The sequence below is a fragment of the Macaca nemestrina genome, chromosome 7 (genome assembly GCF_043159975.1).
Source record: "Macaca nemestrina isolate mMacNem1 chromosome 7, mMacNem.hap1, whole genome shotgun sequence".
Taxonomy (NCBI): Eukaryota; Metazoa; Chordata; class Mammalia; order Primates; family Cercopithecidae; genus Macaca; species Macaca nemestrina.
In genome coordinates, this window is record NC_092131.1 from 28213243 (window position 1) to 28237491 (window position 24249).

The 24249-nt window shown below is 38.9% G+C and overlaps 1 protein-coding gene and 1 long non-coding RNA gene across 21 annotated transcripts in view; one reads left to right on the top strand and one right to left on the bottom strand.

Moving 5' to 3' along the window:
• Positions 1-24249, bottom strand: part of LOC105495829 (neurexin 3) — a 1710602-nt gene that overhangs the window by 213622 nt on the left and 1472731 nt on the right. The window lies entirely within an intron of this gene.
• LOC139364231 (uncharacterized) overlaps positions 834-24249 on the top strand; it is a 34162-nt gene continuing 10746 nt past the window's right edge. The window contains exons 1-2 of the long non-coding RNA XR_011625679.1: positions 834-918; positions 12463-12659. This is a non-coding gene — a long non-coding RNA (uncharacterized lncRNA). The remainder of the gene's footprint in view (positions 919-12462; positions 12660-24249) is intronic.

A 24249-nucleotide genomic window follows, 5' to 3' on the forward strand; every position in this document is an offset into this window, starting at 1 on the left:
AGGCTTATTTTAAGGAAGAATGGAATACAGGAAATCCAACTCACTAGAAGGACCTCCAGGAAACAATATATTTAAGGACAAAAAAATATGGAATAAGAAAGTCTGCCTTTCAGTTAAAGTGATAAAGGAAGTCTTAAAAGCAGAAATGGGATTTAAACTCAATCCTGAACATGGATAGAATATAAGTGAACACAGAGGAGATGGTCCAGTTTGCATGCTATGATATTAACAAGTGGACAGAAATGCAAGATACCTGAATTGGGATTTGGAATCCAGGAAACTTGAGTTTAACCCTGAACTGTTTCACCTGAGTCAAGTAGCAGTGACCAAGTCATTTGGCCTGAGTATTAGTTTTCTTATTTCAAAAATGGTAGTAAAATTACCGAGCCTACATACCTCACAGGATAGTTATGTGGAGCAAATGAGATAATACATGTAAAAGCGCTTGGTAAATTTTAATGCACAAAACACATATCAGAGAATCATTAGGTGCACTACAATAATTATTGACTTGATTTAAAATGTACATGGCTGTTTCTTCCTTTAGCTTTTACTTTGATGATTTTTAAAGGCTGCCATCTTAAAAACCTTCAATAGAAGTAGTAAATGCTTCATTTCATACTTATCTGTTTCTTTCATCAGAGAAAATCAAAGTGCTTCTTGAATATCATCTCATTAATCTTTTAGAGGGAGGTAAGTAAAGGGACACATATTTTGCACAGTTGTATATGAATCTCAGTTTTACAAATGGGAAAGCCTCAAATAAACTTCCCTCGGTCACAAGTAAATCAAAACAACAGCCAAAAATAGACCCAGACGTCGTTTTATCCAGTTCTCTGCTCTCATTACATGCATCCCCAAACCTTTTTCTCTCAGGAGACTTCCATGGACAGATCTGGCTTTCAAGCTCTGAAACAGGTAATTTTTTATTTAACTATTTTTAGCCTCTGTTTCTTCGTCTAGACAAACAAATTAGAATACTTATAGAGATAAAAAATAGTACATATGTAATATTTATGAAAGAAACTTAGCCAATTAGCCATTATACATCAGATAAAAATTAAGATTAACTTCATTTGTTTTACATGGGGTGAATTTGGTTTCTAAAAATCTCAAGGGTAATTGTCCCAAAATACAGGGCATTGGGTTGATTTCGATAAATACTTAGATTGATCATTATTAATAAATATCAGAATTACACCATCAATCAATAGAAAGTTTTTGGCACACATATGTGCGAAGAATTGTGTTGCCATCTAAATATATAAAGATAAATAGGACACACTGTGGGTATTCATTAAGTTTACAATTGGGTAGATAAGACATGGTCAAAATAGCTGTTAAAACATAGAAGGTGGTAAAGGCAATAATAGAGACAAAATTCAACAGGGTTTCAGTAGAAATTGTTGTTCTGCTAGGGGAAGCAAGGAAGGCTTCCTGCAAGAGGCGACTCAGAGGCTGGGTTCTGAAGGACATCTAGGAGTTCAACAAATGGAGGAAATAGAAATAAGGTTGAGGAAATAACATTCTAAGCAGTGGGACTAACATAGTAAAAAGCAGTAATTAAAAGGAAAATGAAGTCTAATCAGTGGATTAGTTTGGCCAGAATATAGTATACACTAGAGAGAAATGAATTTTACTGGATAAAAAGGTAGGTTGAGGCCAAATCATGTTAGGCTTTCAATGTTGTATTAAGAAATATAAACTCTCTTCAGTTGGTATTAGGAAGTCATTGAGCAAAATGACCAAAAAAAACCCCAAAATATTACATATATTTCAGCATGTTCTGAGCAGCTGAGGCAGAAGCAGAAGAGATGAATTATAACAGATAAAATAGAGATGAGGTAACAGATGGCATGAGATCCCAGAAAAGATAAGAGGGCAAGAGGCCAAGGACCTAGGTAGACTCAACTGTGGAAGAGGATAAGCAAATTTTTCCTCTGAGATAGGAAGACAGGAGAAATAGTAGCAGTTATTCTGTGATGTGGTGAGACAGCATAATTTGATATATGTTTAAAAAAAAACCACTATTGGATAATTTTTAGAGACATTGTAGAGGAGATTTAGTGAGTTGGGACTAAACTGGTGTCCTCGTGGTCTCTACTCAACCTTTGATAAGAGGTGTACCAATATGGTCTTGACTTTCCAAATGAGAAAGGATATGAGTTCACATGAATAACAGAGCAGTAAGCTGCTTTAGAAGATAAATCATGTGATGGCTACTGAAATTAGCTAACAGAAGAATTTTGTTCTGCTGGCAGAATCTTCTACTCAGAGGATACATATTTCTGTTTACAAAATGATTAATCATTCCCAGCTTCTGATCTAAACATTTGTTACTTGCCTGGCTGCACAGCATTTGACTTTAGGACCTCTGGGTTCTAGAAATTTAAGAGGAAATGCAATGAACTAGTACAGCTTCACAAAGAATAGTCACACCAAACTAATCTCTTCTTCTTGAGAATATAGTTAATATACAGGAAGATCAGGAGAATGGTGTGAACAGGGAACAAAAATCACAGCAAAGCATCAGACAGGTCTTCAGTGTTATCTCTGAGGCCACCATGAAGAAAATTGAGGAATGCTTACACATTATATACATGGTGTACTAAACAGATAAGGAGATCTTGCAGGGCTGGCCACAGAACCATGCCCTTTACAACCTACCTGGTCAATATTTGTATCAGTGGCTTGAATTGAAAAAAAAAGAAAAAAAGAGATATTGTTTCAAGTTCATTCACATCGAGTGTGAATGTGATATGATGTATTGGAGGGGATGTATTCAATGAACAGATTACTAATGCTATGAAGAGACTTGGAAACAGAGAAAAAATCTCAACGAATGTCAATTAAGATGAATGTAAATTCATTTATGGAAAAGAAACAATTACATTAAGTATATAATTTGGAAGACTTGGTTAAAATGGAATTTCAGAAGAAGAGCTGGGGACACTATATGACCAGGGGTTAAATAGGATCTCTAAGTGGAACAGAATCTCTATAAAAACGTTTATGTCAGCTCTTGATTGATTAATAGAAGAGTGTTGCTATTGGAGACAAGAATGGTCTCTGTGCACTGCAGGAGTCAAGCAAAATGCAGAGAATCCGAATTTGTAGTAAATGCCCTGCTTTAATAAAGTCATCAATAGGCTTTAATTTGTCCACAATATTGTGTGATGAAAATGGCAAAACTTCTGAAAAATACTTTTATGTCACCTGAGGAATGATTACAGAAACTAGAAAAGCAAGGACTTGGAGGGAGAAATGTGAACACTGTGATCACACAGTATTGTCCCATAAAGAAAAATCACATAGTAACCTTTCTGAGTATAGACTTCCAAGCGGTGGGAAGCATGTATAAGGAGGGATTTTTTTTTTTCATTTTATTTATTTTATTATACTATAAGTTCTAGGATACATGTGCACAACGTGCAGGTTTGTTACATATGTATACATGTGCCATGTTGGTGTGCTGCACCCATTAACTCATCATTTACATTAGGTATATCTCCTAATGCTATCCCTTCCCCCTTCCCCCTACCCCACGACAGGCCCCAGTGTGTGATGCTTCCCTTCTTGTGTCCAAGTGTTCTCATTGTTCAATTCCCACCTATGAGTGAGCACATGCAGTGTTTGGTTTCCTGTTCTTGTGATAGTTTGCTGAGAATGATGGTTTCCAGCTTCATCCATGTCCCTACAAAGGACATGAACTCATCCTTTTTTATGGCTGCATAGTGTTCCATGGTGTATATGTGCCACATTTTCTTAATCCAGTCTATCATTGATGGATATTTGGGTTGGTTCCAAGTCTTTGCTATTGTGGAATAGTGCTGCAATAAACATATGTGTGCATGTGTCTTCATAGCAGCATGATTTATAATCATTTGGGTATACACCCAGTAATGGGATGGCTGGGTCAAGTGGTATTTCTAGTTCTAGATCCTTGAGGAATCACCACACTGTCTTCCACAATGGTTGAACTAGTTTACAGTCCCACCAACAGTGTAAAAGTGTTTCTATTTCTCCACATCCTCTCCAGCACCTGTTGTTTCCTGACTTTTTAATGATTACCATTCTAACTGGTGTGAGATGGCATCTCATTGTGGTTTTGATTTGCATTTCTCTGATGGCTAGTGATGAGCGTTTTTTCATGTCTGTTGTCTGCATAAATGTCTTCTTTTGAGAAGTGTCTGTTCATATCCTTCACCCAATTTTTGATAGGTTTTTTTTTTTTTTCTTGTGAATTTGTTTGAGTTCTTTGTAGATTCTGGATATTAGCCCTTTGTCAGATGAGTACATAGAAAAATTTTCTCCCATTCTGTAGGTTGCCTGTTCATTCTGATGGTAGTTTCTTTTGCTATGCAGAAGCTCTTTAGTTTAATTAGATCCCATTTGTCAATTCTGGCTTTTGTTGCCATTGCTTTTGGTGTTTTAGACATGAAGTCCTTGCCCATGCCTATGTCCTGAATGGTATTGCCTAGGTTTTCTTCTAGGGTTTTTATGGTTTTAGGTCTAACATTTAAGTCTTTAATCCATCTTGAATTAATTTTTGTATAAGGTGTAAGGAAGGGATCCTGTTCCAGCTTTCTACATATGGCTAGCCAGTTTTCCCAGCACTATTTATTAAATAGGGAATCCTTTCCCCATTTTGTGTTTTTGTCAGGTTTGCATGGGTCTACAAATTATTGCTCTTTGCTCTCTACTCCAAAGAATTACACTGTAGGAACAACAAGATGAACAGCCTCAACAATATTCCTATATGGGTAACTGTGCCACTCTTAATGTCCACTTGCTGCATATACTGAAACCACTTCTTGGGAAGTCTCTGAAGCACCTGATTCATTCATCTTTCCTTGGGGCTGGACGGTGGGGGCAGGGAGGAGGGAGATTTATTACCTGAAACAGAAGCCAAAAGGTAGCAGCCTCTATTCAAGGTCAAACCTGAAAGAACAACACCCGATTCCCTGACTGCAAATGCTCTTTCCTTAGCCACCCGTAAAAATATTTATGACCTTAGCTACTTCGGGTTACTCAAACTGTTCCCGGCAGAAAGTTACTTTGCAATTTGATTCAAGAGGTTGGCCCTCAATTTGTTTCATCTTCTACAGCAGAAAAAAGTTCATCCAGTGGTCAAGACTGACATTCTCATGTGTGTGTTTTCCTTTCCTGCACTTCTTCCCTTCAACCCTTCACTGAATTCATTGATGGTGACAAAGTCTTAGTATAACAGTTAAAAAAATTAATCGGGACACATATTTACATGACTCCACGAAAAAATAAAAAAACAAAACAAACCAACCAACCAAAAAAAAACGATGCCACGTTAGTACTCAACCACAACTAATCACAAAGATTTCTAGAGAACTCAACACAAAGAAGGGAACAACAGCCTCGGAGTTCTACTTGAGAGTAGAGGGTAGGAAGAGGGAGAGAAGAAAAAAATAACTTTTGGATACTAGGCTTGCATACTCAGGTGATAAAATATCTGTACAACAAAGCCCGGTGACACGAGTTTACCTATATATGAAACCTTCACATGAATCTAAAATAAAAGTTTTTAAAAAGTCATAATTGCTAATCTGTCCAATATCTCTTTAAATTTTGTCTTGAAATATCTGTAAGCATTTCAAATGCATTTTTTTTCTGTTATCTCTTTCGATGTGTGCAGTGCACACATATCTCTAGGTGTGGGTAAGATGGAGAGGGTGGGAGTAATGGGCAACTGGAAGAATGTGTATGTGAAGGAGGCCCATGACATAGAACCATATTACAGAGAGATGAAAGGGCAGGGAAGAGTGAGTTACCGCCTTGCTTGTTCCTCCCCTGGCAATTCAGTTCTGTCCAAATAACTCTCGATTAATGCACCAAGCAGAGACATTTCACATTTCCTCCTTAAGATCATTCTGACAGCTCACCAGCTGTTTCCGTGCTATTTTTTGCCATGATGGCATGGGTAAGCCTCAGCGCCTTCTCCGTTACTCTGCCAACAGCAATACTGCCTGCTGTTCCGTGCTCAAAGTCTGTTCCCCAGTCCGAACTCTACCATCCTGTTCCTTTCCCACTCACCTTGCACAACAGTGATTTTAAGAGTCATTGATATGTGATTCCCTAGAGGAAACCTAGATGGTGATACTGACTGAAATGACTGCAGGAAAAATAGTTAGATGAACAAATATGTTTTTATACCAAGATTCATTATTGAAAACATTATAAACACCTAATCATTACAAATGCCTATATCTTTCTTTAGTCATTCTCAACATTTGATAACGGTGTTGTCAAACAGAAAGAACCTGGGTATTACAGTTTGACAGACCTGGATTTTCAATTTCTTTTCTCCTCTGTTCTACCCATATGTCACTCTGAGTGTCAGTCTTCTTATCTTTAAAATGGTGTTTTGGGCTTTATCCAAAGAAGTCAGGAGACTCGAATAAGATCACATAAGTAGAAAAAGAACTCAAACTTAAACCTAAATTTCATAAATCCTAGTTCAAATTTTACTCTTTTAAAAGACCACATTATCAAGGAAAACAACAAAAAAAAAAAAAAGAAAGAAAAGAAAGGAAAGTAGCATTGGGTTCGATTTACACACAAGTCTAACATGATTATTTGGTTTCCGGACTTCCAGCATGTTATAAACCGCATGCTAGAAAGGAGGGGCATGGGGGACAAGTGGCAGGTGACAAATACATAGATAATACAAGAGATGGCAATACAGCTATAAGAGAGAAAAGCTAGCGTAGAGGTATGAGCATGTATAATATAGAAGTAACTTTTCAGGGCCAAGCACAGTGGCTGATGCCGGTAATCTCAGCACTTTGGGAGGCAGAGGGAGGCGGATCGCTTGAGGTCAGGATTTTGACACCAGCCTGGCTAACATGTTGAAAACTCTACTAAAAAAAAAAATAATAATAAGCCAGGCATGGTGGCACACACCTGTAATGCCAGGCACTTAAGAGGCTGAGGCAGGAGCATCACTTCAACCCAGGAGGTGGAGGTTGCAGTGAGCCGAGATGGCACCACTGCATTCCAGCCTGGGTGCCAGAGCAAGACTCCATCTCAAAAAAATTAAAAAATAATAAATAAATTAATTAATTAAATTAAAAACTTTTCTATATCTTCCATCAGTTTCTTAGAGCATCAAAATTACAACAAAATAACCTTTATAATTAAGCTATTAGATCCAGAAGAACTAATAAGTCAGCTGATTTTCTTGATGGACTACATGTTTGCTGTCATTTCCACAATAGTCTTCTCTGCAGTGGTTGAGAACCTCCACCATGTCTGGGAGTGTCTGCAGTAGGATTCCCCCTTCTCCTACACTGCCGGGTGACTGTATGCTTTGTCTGTGCCCATCCTTGCTGCTCTCCCTCCACTCTTGCTACCACCACCTCAAATATGCCAAGGCTTAGGGGAAGTGAATGTATCTTCACAATGTGGTGGGGCTTCCATTCCTGGGTGTAGTATATTAAGGACACCCTGATTATGAACTCAAGGATAACAAGAATAATAACAATAACAACAATAATCACATCAATTCTTCTTTAACACTTGATCTGTGTAAGGCAACGTTCCAAGTACGTTTAGCATATTATGAATTACACCTTTACATCAACTCTGTGAACTAAACGGTATTATTAAAATATCCATTTTACAGACAATAAAACAGAAGTAAGAAGGGGTTACCTGATTTGCCCCAAATCACACAGCTTGTAAGTGAAGGAGCCAGGATTTACACTCAGGCTTTCTGGCTCCACTCTCAATCCTTGAACAATTTTGACTTGCATACCATTAAAACAAAACAACTCAATGCTTTATCATTTAAAGTGATGTCAGCTGGTTATACAGTCTTACCCCCATGCTACATCCTAATCACCCACCTTCCAATAAGTAGCTTAGCCATTTATCCTTTCTGAGCTTTAGATTTCTCACTAGTGAAGTGAAGAGGACAGAGCAGAGGTTCTCAAGTATTCTTTCCAAATTGGTCATCCATGCTCCTTTGGCAGAGGAGCCTAGACCTTGGGGTCTTGCTGCATCCCCCTATGGCCTTCTCCTTTCTCCCTTTGCAGTGATGGGCAGAGGACAGGGTGGATGCAACTGCCCTCCAGCCTTTTACACTTAGTGATATCTGAACAGTGATAATGCTTCCCTGGGGAAATACTCTGATTTCTAGAACAAGTCTCACATCCGTAATGTTTCTGCTCACTGGAAATATAATAAAAAAATAATCTGAGAGAAGGCACTTAGGTCTCTGTGTTTTTGCCCTGGGTTAGGTGCCTGGAAGAGCCAGTACTTGGGCTTCATTTCATCAGATGCCAACCCAAACACTCTATGTGACACAAACATTATCACAGTTTATGGGGAACTGATAATGACAGCCAGAGTGTGATGTGCTGAAAAAAACAAAACAAAACGAAAGAAAAACAAAAGAACTCATAGGCTGTGTGTCAGAAAAATTAAATCCCTGAATGTTCTCCCAGCCTGCAGCATATTGGTGACAATATATTTGTTGATTAGGGGCACCGTCATAGTGATATTCTGAAGAAGTACAGTTATAACTTGGAGTTATGGGTTAAACTGCGTCTCCAAAAAGACATGTTGAAGTCCTAATCCCTAGTGCTTGCAAATGTGGCGTTAGTTGGAAATAGGATCTTTACAGATGTAACTGAATTAAGATAATGTCATTAGAATGCACCCTAACTCAAAATGATTGGTGTTCCTATAAGAAGAAAGAAACACCATGTGAAGACAGACACTGATGTGGTTTGGCTGTGTCCCCACCCAAATCTCATCTTGAATAGTAGTTCCCATAATCCCTACGTGTCATAGGAGAGACCCAGTAGGAAGGCACTGGGTCATGGGGGCAGTTTCCCCCATGCTGTTCTCGTGATAGTGAGAGAGTTTTCATGAGATCTGATGGTTCTGTAAGGGCCATTTCCCCTCTTTGGTCTGCACTTCTATCTCCTACTTCCATGTGAAGGATGTGTTTGCTTACCCTTCCACCATGATTTTGAGTTTCCCGAGGCATTCCCAGCCATGTGGAACTGTGAGTCAATTAAACCTCTTTCCTTTATAAATTACCTAGTCTCCAATATTTCTTCAAAGCAGCATGAGAATGGACAAATACAGACAAACAGGGAAAACACCATTTGATGACACAGGCAGAGATTAGAGTGATGCAGTTGCAAGCCAAAGAACACCAAAGGTGGATGGCACATACCAGAAGCTATGAAGAGGCAAGGAAGGATTCTACAGAGTCTTCAGCAGGAACATGGCCCTGGCTTTATCATAGACTTCTAGCATTTAGAATAGGAAAAAAATAAGTCTTATTTTAAGCCACCCAGTTTGTGACACTTTGTTACAATAGCCCTAGAAAACTAGTACATTTGGTGAACCCCATTCCCTCTTTCCATTCCTGGATGATTGCTTAAGCTTAAATCATTTCTCTTGCCTTATATTTCTGTGGATTCAGGCAAGAGTTGTAGCCTGATGTTCCCACCATCAAAGTCTGATCAAGAAGCATAAAATGATCTGACTCAGCTAGTGCATTTGCTTACTGGTTTTCTTTTTAGTTCACGTTTCTCTCCTGTTTATGTTTTATTTTGTTTTTAATTGACACATAATCATTGTGCATATTTATGGGGTAAAATGTGATGTTTCCATACCTGTATATGCTGTATAATGATCAAATCTGGGCAATTACCATATCTATCACCTCCAACACTTACCATTTATTTGTGGTGAGAATATTCAAAATTCTCTCTTCTAGCTATTTTGAATGATACAATATATTATTGTTAACTACAGTTACCCTACTGTGCAACAGAACACCAGGACATCATTTGCAACAAAGGTAAACCTAGAGAGCATTATGTTAAATGAAATAAACCAAGCACAGAAGGACAAATACCTCAAGATCTCACTCATATATGGAATCTGAAAAGGTCGATCTTAGAATTACAGAGTAGTGTAATGATTACCAGAGTCCGGGGAGGGTAGGGGTGGTGGAGATGGGGAAGATTGGTCAGTAGGTTCCTCTTCTTTTGTTTAATGTGAAATCAGTGCTGTTAAGTTTGGCTTTGATATGCCCAGAAACAGTAAAGGAAAGAAGAAAGAGCATACTTGTTGGGAGCAGATGGATGAGGAGAAACCCAGAGGGCATGTACCTCATGGGTAAAATGACTGCAGACGTGCTCCTTAGCCACTTTGAGTCTCCGTTCCTTAATTTATAAAATGGGCATGATCAAGTCAACTTCACATTTCTATCTATGAGTTTTACAGTTCTTGCTTTAAAGAGACTTGCCTACTTTCAGGCATGTTTTCTCAAAAGCAACATGGTATCAAAAAACAAAAAGGACTTCCTTCATCAAAAGAGATAATTTATTTTAAGGACATTATTTTCACTTGAACCTAAGTAAACCTGATGTCAATATGCGGCTTTTTCCATATGTAACCTGTCAAAAGCAATTGGAGAGGTTGCAGGAGCCATCTCTCTGTCTCCTCTCTCTCTCTGTCCCTCATTTGCTGTCATGATTCCTGGACTAGCCCCTGTCTCTCGACATTATATAGCCTTAGACAACACAGGATAGATAGTAGTATGAAGTGTGCAGCAGTGAGTCCACCTGTAGGATTGCTAGTAGGACTAGCCACCCTGTTTTCTCCTTGAATTGGACTGCAACGTGTTTTATCTTGTATCTTGCTCCAATCACAGCTGTTTCCATAGAAAAATCATTTCTTGTGATGGACTTTTGTCTCAGTGGAGTAACACTCTTTCGTGAGGATAGCAGAAGTGGTAGGGACAGCCTAAGATTTTTTTTTTTTTTGATTGTTTTGGTTTTGTGTTTATGGAATGTTTGTTAGTACAGCAGGAGTGAGACTGGATAGAGTTGAAGGTGCTGAAAGGGTCAGATGGCAGAGCTTCATGGGGGTATATCTCAGCCTATGTTTGCTCAATTTGGCCCAAGTGAATGCCTAAAGTTTTGGTAGCCAAAACTCAAGTAATATAGGTTAAAACAGGCCAGTTGGCTCATCCCAAGAAGTGATGGAAGACTTCTGGCTCTATCTTTCCATGAGGCAAGAGGAACATCAGCTGGCAGAAAACAGTACAGTTTTGTTACCACTGATCTTTTGCTGTTGTTGGTTTCTCTCATCTCAAAAGAGAGTCTTATTATGTGTCTTGCTTAAAATATTCTTTGTGGATTTCCAACAAAATTCTCTTAAGTTCTTGAATCCAAGAGTAGAACAGAAGAGGTGGTTTGCTTCCTATACTTCCTGAAACATCAGCTACTTTGATAAATATTTATTGAGCACTTATTCGAGTGACACATTAAATAGCTAGATGTTACAAAGGATGCATCAATGAGGGAGACACAACTCTATTTCTCAGGGAAAGAGAACATTTCTGGGAAGTGAGTAGAAATAATCAATGAAGCATATACAAAAATAACTAGAACCAAGGCAGAGTGAGACAGGTGCCATGGAGGTCCACCCAGTGGTGACATCATATTGGGTTGGAATTTATCAAGCAACAGCTCATAGAGAAGTCTGCATTTGATAGGAAATAAAGATAAATGGGTAAGGTTTCCCCTGACTGGGAACATAAAATTATGCAGATAAGACAAAGCATGGCTTAAATTTTGGCTCCATAGCCCATCCTTATCAAGCTAGTTCTCCTGCGATTTATACCTAGGTTTCAGAACTGGGGCAGTGATACCACGGGAAAGCAGGTACATGGAGTGTTTAACAAAATGGACTACAGATCACACAGAACTCAGTCTAAATCCTAACACTGCCAATTACTATTTGGCTGTGAACAAATCCTTTGAATGTTCTATTTCTCAGTTTTCTTATTTGCAGTATCATGGTAATAACATCTGCTGCATATAATTGTTTTATATATTAAGATAATGTATATAAAATACCCAATTTAGTGACTGGCACATTGTGACAACACAATGTTAGTGCTATAAAAACTGTATATATTAAAGTAAACCCATGGCTTTGGAAACAAGCCAATGGAGGATTGATCCAGGTCGTGCAAATTACTAGCTGTGCTTAGTCTTGGGAAATTGGCTAATATTTTAAAATCTTGGTTTCATCACTGCTTCTTAGCACTAATGTGGGGATTAAATAATATATATAAAGTACTTAACATTGTGACTAGAACATAGAATGGACTTAATATGTTTATTATTTGTATTGATGTTATTTAATACATGTCTTAGGCAAAGACAAAGATATAATTTAACTATGAAGTGAAATTTTGTAGAACATGGGTGACACTGTCAATGATTGCTGTCAGTGAAGAACCACATATGCTTCCTTCCTGATTTTCCCCTTCTCATTCTGCTCTGGGTACTCTGGCTTTCTTGTTTCCACATTGGAGCCTTCTGCTCCCTCTGTCCTGAATTCCCTTCTTCCAGGTCTGTTATCACTGGCTCCTTCTCATCTCTCTGATTTCAGGTGTGATGTTGCCTTCTCCCAGGGGCCTTCTCCAACCACACTACTCAAAGTGTGTCCAGAATTGGTGGGTCCTTGGTCTCGCTGACTTCAAGAATGAAGCTGCAGACCCTCGCAGTGAGTGTTACAGTTCTTAAAGATGGTGTATCCGGAGTTTGTTCCTTCTGATGTTCAGACATGTTTGGAGTTTCTTTCTTCAGGTGGGTTCGTGGTTTTGCTGGCCTCAGGAGAGAAGCTGCAGACCTTCGTAGTGAGTGTTACAGCTCATAAAGACTAAAGACTGCTCGGACCCACAGAGCAGCAGCAAGATTTATTGTAAAGAGTGAAAGAACAAAGCTTCCACAGTGTGAAAGGAGATCAGACCAAGTGGGTTGCCACTGCTGGCTCAGGTGGCCTGCTTTTAGTCCCTTATCTGGCCCCACCCACATCCTGCTGATTGGTCCATTTTACAGAGAGCTGATTGGTCCATTTTGACAGTGCGCTGATTGGTGCATTTACAAAGCTTTAGCTAGACACAGAGTGCTGATTGGTGCATTTACAATCCTTTAGCCGGACACAAAAGTTCTCCAAGTCCCCTAGTACGTTTACAAACCTTTAGCTAGACACAGAATGCTGACCGGTGCATTTACAATCCTTTAGCTAGACACAAAAGTTCTCCAAGTCCCCTACCCCATTAGCTAGACACAGAGTGCTGATTAGTGCGTTTACAAACCTTTGGCTAGACACAGAGTGCTGATTGGTGCATTTACAATCCTTTAGCTAGACACAAAAGTTCTCCAAGTCCCATACCCCATTAGCTAGACACAGAGCGCTGATCAGTGCCTTTACAAACCTTTAGCTGGACACAGAATGCTGATCGGTGCCTTTACAAACTTAGCTAGACAGAGAGTGCTGATTGGTGCGTTTACAAACCTTTAGCTAGACCGAAAAGTTGTCCAGGTCCTCACCCCACCCAGAAGCCCAGCCGACTTCACCTCTCAACGGCAGTCGCTGCGGGACTTTGTGGCACCTAGCCCGGGCACTCCGGCAGCCCAGAGGGATGATCCCTGACCCCTGATCCTCGTCCCCTGATCAAGCCCAGCAGGCGCCGGCTGGTCCCTCCAAGTGTGGGCCGCCGAGCCCGTGCCCACCCTGAACACACGCTGACCCGCGAGCTCCGGGCACAGCCCCGGCTCCTGCCCGCGCCTCTCTCTCCATACCTCCCTGCCAGCAGAGGCAACTGGCTCTGGCCTCAGCCAGCCCCAGAGAGGGGCCCCCACAGCACAGCGGTGGGCTGAAGGGCTCCTCCAGCGTGGCCAGAGTGGATGCCAAGGCCGAGGAGGCGCAGAGAGCGAGCGAGGGCTGCTAGCACGTTGTCACCTTTCAGAAGTACCTCCTGCCCTTATTCTGGTTGTTTCCTCTCTAGCACTTATTGCTATTGGCAATTGACTATAATTTACCAATTCAAGTAAATGCCTCCTCTCATTAGAATATGACATGCATGAGGACGAGGACCTTGTCTTAGCTGTTCCCTTTACAACCCTTTTTGAAACATAGGCACTTGGTAAGTAAATAATAAATGAGTGAATGGATGACTTTGATACGATAAAAGAGACTATTTTAGCTAGTGCATTACATGAAGGTTGTTAGTTCCTTGGCTAAAATCAGAGTGCTGTAGGAAAACCTTCTACCACTGCATTCTAAACCAGGGAGACAGCACAGAGGTATTATGCAGAGCTTGTACCAAACAAGAGGTTACTCTCTTTAAGCTCAAGCATCCTCAGATCTAAATGTATCTATATAAGCGTATATTAGGGATTGCAATAGGAAGAGGTAAGTCTTGAGAACTTTGAACATTGAGTAATAATTACAAGCAGAGAGATGGAGGCTCCTTTGCCTCTAGTCTAAATTTTTTATTTATAGAAGGACTATTTTCATGCAAAATGGCCTGGGGTTTAGATGAGAATCAGTGGATAATATATAAAATAAGACAACAAAGAAACAGGAATTCTCATACAGTCAGAACTGTGAAAATTCCCTTAGCCCTACCTGGCTAAAGTGCTTACCAGTTCCTCTGTAAGGAGGAACTAACTGCAACACATATGTTATGTATTTTGGTATGTAAATAAATGTCCATCAGTCTTCACCTAATTCAAGTCCCAAGTAGAAGAAACTCATTTAACTTGAACCAGGACCAAAGTGACAAGAAGAGTCAAGATTCTAAAATCCACTGTGGCCAAAGCAGATAAGCAGCACCCTCTTGGAGAAATGTTTTCTCAACTAGGCTTGAAATTCTGCTGCGTGTGAGTCACAGGTTACCAAACCTTAGAGCTTTCTTTCTACGGCTGGAACTCTCAAAAATGAACAGGCTCAAAGTTGTCCTTATGCTGAGTGGGGGAAGTATGCAAGAATGTTTTTCTTCATGGGCTTGCAGCACCTGCCCTTTTAGCAGAAACCAGCAGCATTCACTTGGGCCATAAAGGCGCCATTTGTCAAATTACTGTTCCAGTGAGCTAAATAATACCCCTATGGACAGAAAAGTTAATCTTTTTCCAAAGAGCCCCATTTCTACCCAGGAAGTGGCTTATTTGCATTGCAGGAGCTGACTCTTTGTTATTATCTTTCCACAGCAGCTAGGTTCATAGGTTAACCACATGGTGTGTTAACAACAATTTCTTTTCATCCTTTTAAAGTTATTTTCTTTTCATTAGCTACCCCCTTGCTCTTTAATTATTCTCTGTTTAGGTTTTGTTGCTGCCATCATCAAATTTCTATCAGGGTAAAGGGCTGCTACCTTCAAGCCACTGTGCATAACACACACACACACACACACACACACACACACACACACACACACACCCCAAATCTGTTCTTTATCACCATGCCTTTGAAAAGGCTCAGCTGTAACATGCTGATCTCTTTGTTTTTCTTCTCCCTTGTTTAGACCTTTGAATGTCATCTTCCTTCAGTTCTTGCACACTTTGTCACCCTGCTTACTCCCTATCAGCAGTCTCCCTAGAATGGCTGTCTCCCTTCTGGAATCTGTGAATTCACAATCCCCATGTAGCTTGTGCCTTTAATTAAATTCTAGTCCTCAACCCCGCCCCCCCACCCCCCCACCCCCCCCGCCATGATTCACAGATACCCTGAAAAGTTCAACATTAATTAACCAGGGCTGTGCAGAGTTTCCAAGCTGAAATACTGGAAGAAGAAAGGTAGTAAAATTGTAACATGTTAGGATTTTTAACAGTCCTGTGATGATGCTCTTGAGGAAGGTGTTTCAGATCCAGGAGGAAGTCATTCAAGTATAAGGAAGATAAGCATTGTAAATGCTATAACAAGCCAGCATAGCATTATGTTTACTCTAAGGAAATTCAGTGTATTGTTGCTTTTTTTTTTCATTTGGGAATTATATATGGTCTCCATTTCTCCCTCTTTTACCCCAGCCCCAGCAACAAAGTAGAAGAAATCAAAATGATGCTAAAATAAATAATACCTTTGATACAAATTTGATCATTTAAAAAATTATCTGGGGACATTTATCTAAGACTAATATATTCATTAATCATCACCTTTAAATGTTCTGGATTTCTATTGCTTCTCAAAAATTACAAAGGAAAAACTTTTTGGTGAACCAGAGAACCACTGCCCACTGGAAATAAGGTAGAGAAACGGATCTAATTTGAACGATCACTGAATCTCTAAGATGGCAGAATTTAGTCGTTATTAAAATCAAAACATATCTGATGGGTGAATTCCTTCAATAACTCTGAAAAGTGGTGGCCTTTCCTTTGGCTTTAGTACATCCAGTGTTTGGGGACTCATTCTACTATGAAGAGATCACTCAATATATAATCGTTAGAAATGCTTCTACTTTCACATGGTACCGTTTTCTGAAGTCTCACAGAACATGTCAACTGGCTCTTTTCCTGGGACTGTAAGATAGACTGTGCTGCTAGATCTTCCTTTTTCAGTTAATATTCAAGACTTTTAACCTAAATCTTGACTATGAACCTGATTTCAGGCACCATGTTCTGTTACTGCTAGCCATTCCCTAAGTAGAAGGCTTGGCTCTGCCAAGGTATTCTCGAGCTTTTTAAAGTGCCATAGAACATAATTCTTCTCCTCCTTTCCAATATCTGTCCTCACATGGACAAGCTATGCCTGGCTGGCAAAGGACCTGGGCCTAGTCAAAGCCCCACACTCTACAAATCCCCTGCTAAATCCAATCAGAAGATTCTTCAAAATAGGTTGAATACAGATGTCACCTAGAGACACAGGTACTTTGAAGATCAACAGAATGGACATCCTAGAATAAAGTAAATACTTTAAAAAATGTCCTAGGAACTGTTAAGAGAAAACAATACAGGTCTTAACTTGTGCCTAGCAAAAATCCTCAGGGTTAGAATTTGAAAGGTAAAAATCTCTCTATTCCACAAATGTAGACTATCAGAAAGAGAGAGGGAGGAGAAGGATGATGAAAATTCAGTCCATTTGAATTGATCATATAAAACATGAGGCCTTTGATTGCTTTTTAAATCCTCTAAACTGTCCTCTTATGAGGAAAAAAAAAAGTGTCTTTCTATTCCAAGAATTTGCCTATAAACTTTCAATTATTTTTTATTTCAACGGAATCTCAGTACTTATCTTTTTTATTAATAGATTGATTAAAAGGAAACCTTTTTTCATTTTAACTTTATTTCTAATATAGTAAGAAAGAGGCTGAAATCCAATTTGTTAAGTCTGCAATGAAATTTTAAAATGCCACGTTAAGTCTGCACATATACAGACACTATTTGTATTGAAAATGGTCACGCTATATACTATAAAAAAGTAAGACACATTATTTTTGACTACCATCTCTTCTCTGCTATATCTCAGCACCCACCCCAGAAGCTTTAAATAGATACCTCATTTAATCCTCTAGCAACCTGATGAGTTAGTTACCATCACTTGAACTTTAAAGATGAGGTTCCATGGGGCTAATAACCATACCCAGTGTCACACAGCCAGTAGCAAGTGGTAAAATCTGGATGTGATTCAGTTCTTTCTGATATTCATTGAATGAGTTATTAAACTGATACAGAGATGAATGAATGAAGGCTTTGGTAGCTATTTAATGACAGATAACACAAATTCAGAAATGTATCAAGCAATAATAATGAATAAGGTTATCATTTTCCAACCTGCTCTACATTCAGAGATGGATGGCTTATTCGTTCTTGTTCTTCTTTTGGGGTGGGGCTGGAATGTACCAAGATAGAACTCAATAGCTGAGGATCTCAATGAAACCAAAGGGAAGAAAGGATAAGCAGAGGTACACTAGGAAGCAAACAGTCCAGAACAGCAAAGATGTCTATGGTAAAGTTTCAGTCCATGCCCCAATTCCCCTGGTTCTTAGTAGGCAACTTGTTATCGATAATATTGCTGACTTGGCATTATCTGGTGATCTAGAGGATATTTGCCAGAACTGCCATAAACATTTTGTAATTTTTAGGAAGTCCTGTATTTCTATCACTATCCAACTGGTCACAAATTCATCTCAAAGAAAAGCTATGGAAAGTCATAAATTGCCATCTGAAAAACTAAAACACTTAGAATTACCAAAGGAGAGGTGCTTCTAACTAACTCATATGTCTTTTTCTAACCTGCCATATTGACAGAGAATTTAACTAAGGCCATCATTCTTCCTATTTCTCACCTGATATTTCTGATCAGAAAGCTACCTGTAAAATCTAGAGGGTTTGATAATGGGCCAGTCCAGCATATTAATCATAGCTGTCTTTCTACCACTTTGTATTGGTTCCCCTTTTTTTATTTCTATGTAAAATAATAATCCTTAAACATGACTGGGATAGAAATAATACTGTATTTGGATAATCTGGAAACCTTGGAAGGAAAGGGTACTATTAGGGCTAATCGCACTGAGAAATCTTGAATTTGTAAACCCTCAAGGCAAGTGGCTAGTTCACAAAGAGGTAGTAAGAAGTAAAGAGATGAAACTGAATGAAGGATAACTTCTGCCAAAAATAAGCAATGAATCAATAAAAGCAAATGTCATATTTCATTCTCTTCAACACTGAAAATTTTACAACCTGTTTATCTGCAGAATAAGAGTTTTTGATCTAAAGATGTGAGAAAATGTGGGTTCATGGAGGTGTTTGCCATACTTCCGTTTCTCTTCTTGAGCATGGGGAGAAAATTTAAAACTACGTTGAGCATTAAAAATGATGAGAAATAATGAGGGTTATTTCAGTGGTTAAAAAAAGAATTACTATGAAGACATGAACCAGTGAATGAAGAGATATGACTGAGACCCACCGTGGTCCCAGGAGATACCTCCAGGCATCTGGAGGGGGAGGATCCAGGTCCTAGACTGCTTTGAAGATCTAGCTCTGACTCTTCCTTCTTTTTAAGACTAAATAATATGCCATTTAGTATGTATATCTACCACAATGTCTTTATTCCTTTAGCATGAGAAGAAAATTGAAAATTATTTTGAGAACTAGAAAAAAATGAACATGTGGGTTATTTTAGTGGTAAGAAAAATAGGAAAATGACTATAAAGACGTGAACCAACTATCAAGGGATGTTTGGGTTGTTTCCATATCTTAGCTATTGTAAAAAATACAACAAAGAACAGACAGCTCTATGGGGTGCTAATTTCATTTCCTCTGGGTGTATACCCAGAAGAACAATTGCTGGATAATATGGTAGTTCTCATTTTAATTGTTTGAGGAGAAGCTATTCTGATATTATAATGACTGCACCAATTTATATGCCCACTAACAGTGTACAGGCATTCCCTGAACTTCACTCTATATTTTATTTCCCAAATGAGATGGAAGTACATGGAATAAAGTAGTAGTCAAGCCAGTTTAGTCTTCACATCCTAAATCACCCATCTTTGAAACCTCTCCAGATTACCTTTTCCCCCCATGTGGATCTGAATAAGCTCCTTTATTCCCAGTTGTCCTATCTGTATCCAGTTTTATAGACACAGCTTCTGTAAAGGACACTGTTGTCTTAAACCAAAGTATAGCAATTAAGAACTCAGGGTTTGCACCTTTCCAGCTCTGTAGACTTGGGCTGGTAACTGAGCCTCTTTTACCCATAGTTTCTTTATCTAGAAAACAGGAGTGATGCATGTCTCATAGGATTGGTGTAAGGATTAAATAAATTGTAACTAGAAAATTGTTGGGAAACACCAAATATAATTATATAATTACTAGCCTCTGTAGGTATAAACAGTTTAATTACTTATAAGTTTACATGTCTGCATATATTAAAGAGGGCAAGACTTAGACTGTAGTTCATTTTCATGTCTCTGTAACACAGCACTCTGTTTAGTAGTTACATAAGTAGTGATTGAATGAATGTACAAGTGAATGAATAATCATCTCAAGTCTATCATTTGTCAAGGAAAATTTCCCTATAGAGTTCTTTCTTCTTTAGGGGGTTTTTAAGATGGTCCCAGTGCAAATGCAACAACATAATTGGACACAGAAGAAATTCTGCTAAGTGAAATAAGCCAGACACAGCAAGAAAAATATTGTAGAGGCCAGGAGCAGTGGCTTGCACCTATAATTCCAGCATTTTGGGAGGCTGAGGTGGGAGAATCACTTGAGCTCAGGAGTTGGAGACCAACCTGGAAAACATAGTGGGACCTCGTCTCTACAACAAACAAACAACAACAACAACAACAAACAATTAGCGGGGTGTGGTGGTGCATGCCTGTAGTCTTAGCTATTAAGGACGGTGGTGTGACAGGATCCCTGGAGCCTGGGAAGTTGAGGCTGCAGTGAGCTGGAATCATGCGACTGCACTCCAGCCTAGGCAACAGTGTGAGATCTTGTTTCAAAAACAGAAGGGAAGGGAGGGGGGGAGGGGACGGAGAGAAAGAGTGAGTTTGATCTCACTCATAAGTGGACACTAATAAAAAGTCAAATATATAGTAACACAGAGTAGAAAGTTGGTTACCAGATGCAGTGGAAGAGGAGATGGGGAGATGCAGGTTAAAGGGTACAAAGTTACAATTATGTAGAATGAATATCTAGAGACTTAAGGTACAGCATGATAACTATAGTTAACACTACTACATTGTATAATGGAAATTTGCTAAGAGAGTAGATTTTTCTGTGCTATTATGACAACAAAGGTAACTGAGATGGCAGATATGTTAATTTTCTTAGCTCTACTAGTAATTTCACTATGTACACATATATAGAGACACCTTAAATGTATATCTTAAATAATACAATAAAAAAGCTGACCTATACCATGAGTCCATAGAAAAACTACAAATAGAAACATTTTTCTCTTGCCACTCTTTGGTCTTCCTGTGAACCAATGGAAAGATATCATGTTAATACCTTGAAAATGGAACTGATAATAGGCTTAGAAGAAACAATTTAGGTCATGTATTTCTAGAGCTCCCTGCGAGGGGACAATAACGTGGCTCTTTGGTGTCTTTTGAATTTTTAATCTTGATCAGTGGCTTAGCCATGTGGGAAGTGTAACATCTGCAGTATTACCTGCTCCCCACCCAGGAGGAATGCAATCATTTCTTGTGGGTTATGGTGTCAACCAAAGGCAGTCTTTATCTTTAATAAATGAACAGTGGTCATGAAGGGAGGCTAAGCTTCTAGGTGAAATCATCTGTAGGTGAGACATAGAGTCTTCTCTTACACCCTTCCAAGAGGAAGGGAAAAGACAATGGTAGTGGAAGAAGAATCATTAACAAATACAATCAGTAAAACTGAAACACTCTAATATTCTACAATTTAACAACAACAACAACAAAACAGGAGCTAAGGGCTTAGTAATTTCTTTCATGGTTTCTAGAATATGAAAAAAATGTAAATTCTAAGTGAAACAAATTATGAGTTTCTTTCAATCTCTTTGAGGGAGTCAAAAGATATTAGAAATGGCAGTTAATGGGTGATAGGCTAGTAGTTCAGAATTAAATATCCTGAATGAAATCTGTAGGCAAACGAGTTGTCATTCCTTTAAAAGCAATCATTTGCATTTTCCTGGAAAATATGTAAAGTTACCGTTGAGTATATTGTTTCAACTATGATAGCTTAGAAGCAGAATTTAACATTAGGTCCAGAACACCGTCCCATGCTCATATTCAATTGCATGTAGTTGAATAGGAATTGCATTCACAAGATGGTAAACCCCTGTACCAACTTCCCTTTTTTCTCTCCAAGTAGATAAATGAAGTCTCTACAGCTGCTATGCCTTAAACTGAGTTGATGTGCTGAATTTAATTAGGTTGTAAGAATGGAAACTAAACCAGATAATTGACTAAATATAAATGGAATAAAGGCATTTCCATCCCAAAATGTGTTCCTAGAAAACACAGAGTAAGACAAATTGTGGCCAAAGAGGGTAAACATGTGTTCATATGCCGCTGTATTCATCTGCTCAAACCTGCTCTGCAGCTGTAAAAGGCATTTGCATGGTATGGGGATAGTGAACTGATGGCATTTCCTTAGGAAAGAGTGGATGCATTCCAGATCTTTGTCTCAAATATAGCAGGGACAGAAGTAATAAACAGTTCCCCTGGTCACAGAATAGAGACTAAGAAAATAGATTCCTAAATACCACCTAGATTTCTAATATCATAGTATTTGCCAACATCACTTAAAATTATTGAATTTCCTGGCAAATATTCAGAAGTCTATTATTTCACTATTCTTATGGAAAAGATCAGATAATAAATAATAATAATGAAATAATAATAAACTAAGTAATAGGCCGGGTGTGGTGGCTCACGCCTGTAATCCCAGCACTTTGGAAGGCCAAGGAGGGTGGATCATGAGGTCAGGAGATCGAGACCATCCTGGCTAACACAGTGAAACCCCATCTCTATTAAAAATGCAAAAAGTTAGCTGGGCGTGGTGGTGCATGCCTGTAGTCCCAGCTCCTCAGGAGGCTGAGGCAGGAGAATCCCTTGAACCTAGGAGGCGGAGGTGGCTGTGAGCTGAGATCGCTCCAGCCTGGGTTACAGAGTGAGACTGACTCAAACAAAATAAATAAATAATAAAATAAATAAAATAAATAATAATAGACAAGTAGTATCTGGGCCCTCACTAAATCCCAGATCCTGTGCTAACTACTTTACATATCTTCACTCATTTAACCTTTCATCGACCCTGTCATATAGGTACAATAATTATCTACATTCCACAAATGAAAAGACTGAAGTTTGGAAAGGTTAAGAAATGCCTAAAGCCATGCAGTTAGCAAGTGATAAGAAATTTTATATAAACCACCTATGAAGTTCTTGACCAACAGTTCTAAAAGATTCTTCAGGTTTTACTTGCTTCTGAGTCTGGCAGCTTTTTCCACTGACAAAACGATCGCTTCTACTACTAACATTAATAGGTCAGAAATATTCATCTGTGCAAATCCATGTCACATGTTTCAGATGAGAAGTGCCATGGTACCCTGTGCTAATTATGGCCTCTTCTGCATGGACTATGAGCTAAACCATAACCCAAAATCCCTTCATGTTGTTCTGACACCACCTAGTAGTATACTGGGACGGTGTGGAGAATGTGATGATGTTCCTCAGCCCTAATACAGTATTCTAGCCCAGTGCCTCTCAATTGGCATACAGTGCCTCTAACGTTCTTGCCAGAACACAGTTTCTTATCCAGTGAAGTTTGGAGCAGGGCTTGAGATTTTGCTTTTGAAACAAATATTCATGGGATCTCCATGCTGCTGGTCAGAGAACCACACTGTAAATAGAAAGGTTCAGAAAGACCTGGATTTAGCCAACTGTGAATTGATCCATTACTTGAGCAGCAAGCACTGTAACTGAGAAAGCTGTGGGATTAAGCCAAATCCTATTTTTGTCATGCTATAAATAATTTATTTGTTTTTCCTAATTTGTAAATTGAGCCTAACAGCAACTGCTGCTCAGGCTACAGAAAATGCTCATTGTTCGAAGTCATTCTGATTTACCCATGGTGGAGAAAGTAAGCAACAGGTCTGTGCACAGAAGAAAGATACAAGGCTGATCCTGGCTATTCCCTCCCAAGAGTCTGTCCCTTCAGGTCTGGGTCAAGAACATAACAATTATACAGATTCAAGAGTCTATAAACTGGCTTAGCAAATTGCACAAGTCTAAGAATAACATGTAATATGTAAAGAAAACCCTATCACTTACATCTGGCAAGGGACTCATAAAGTTCTCACTTTACTGGCACCTTTTCCACTGTATATACATCCTTCCTATAGAAACAATACCCCAAAATGGTATGTAGCTGTTCACATCTTTATCTTTGTATTGACACTTACCTCTTTGAAATTGAGGGCTGCATCTTATTCAAATGTGTAACTAGAAAATTGCCCAGCATAGTTGGCTGCTGATTAGTAATTATTTTATTTACAATAACAGATGCTTTTGGCTATTCTTTTCTTGTACCTAGTCTTGGGCTAAATGCTTAATTGTTGTCATTTCAGTTTACTCACAAAAATAACTATTATTGTAATGCAGACAAGGAAACTAATCCTGACATTACTTGTTTTACTAGATTATCTGTAGTATTTTGACAGTGTTGATCACTCCTTAGCCCCAGAAATGCTCTTTCCTCTGTGGGTTACACTTTTCTGGCCTTTTCTCTTCTTTAGTTGAACCTTTCTTTTTCTTACTGTGCCTTTACTTTTCTCCTCCTCCTTCCTAAATGTAGATCTCCCCCAAAGTCTGAGTGTTACCCTTCAACTTTTGTCTCTATCTACATATCTTATTCCCTTCAGGTCTCATCCATTCTCCAGACTTCGAGTATTTCCTCCATGAGA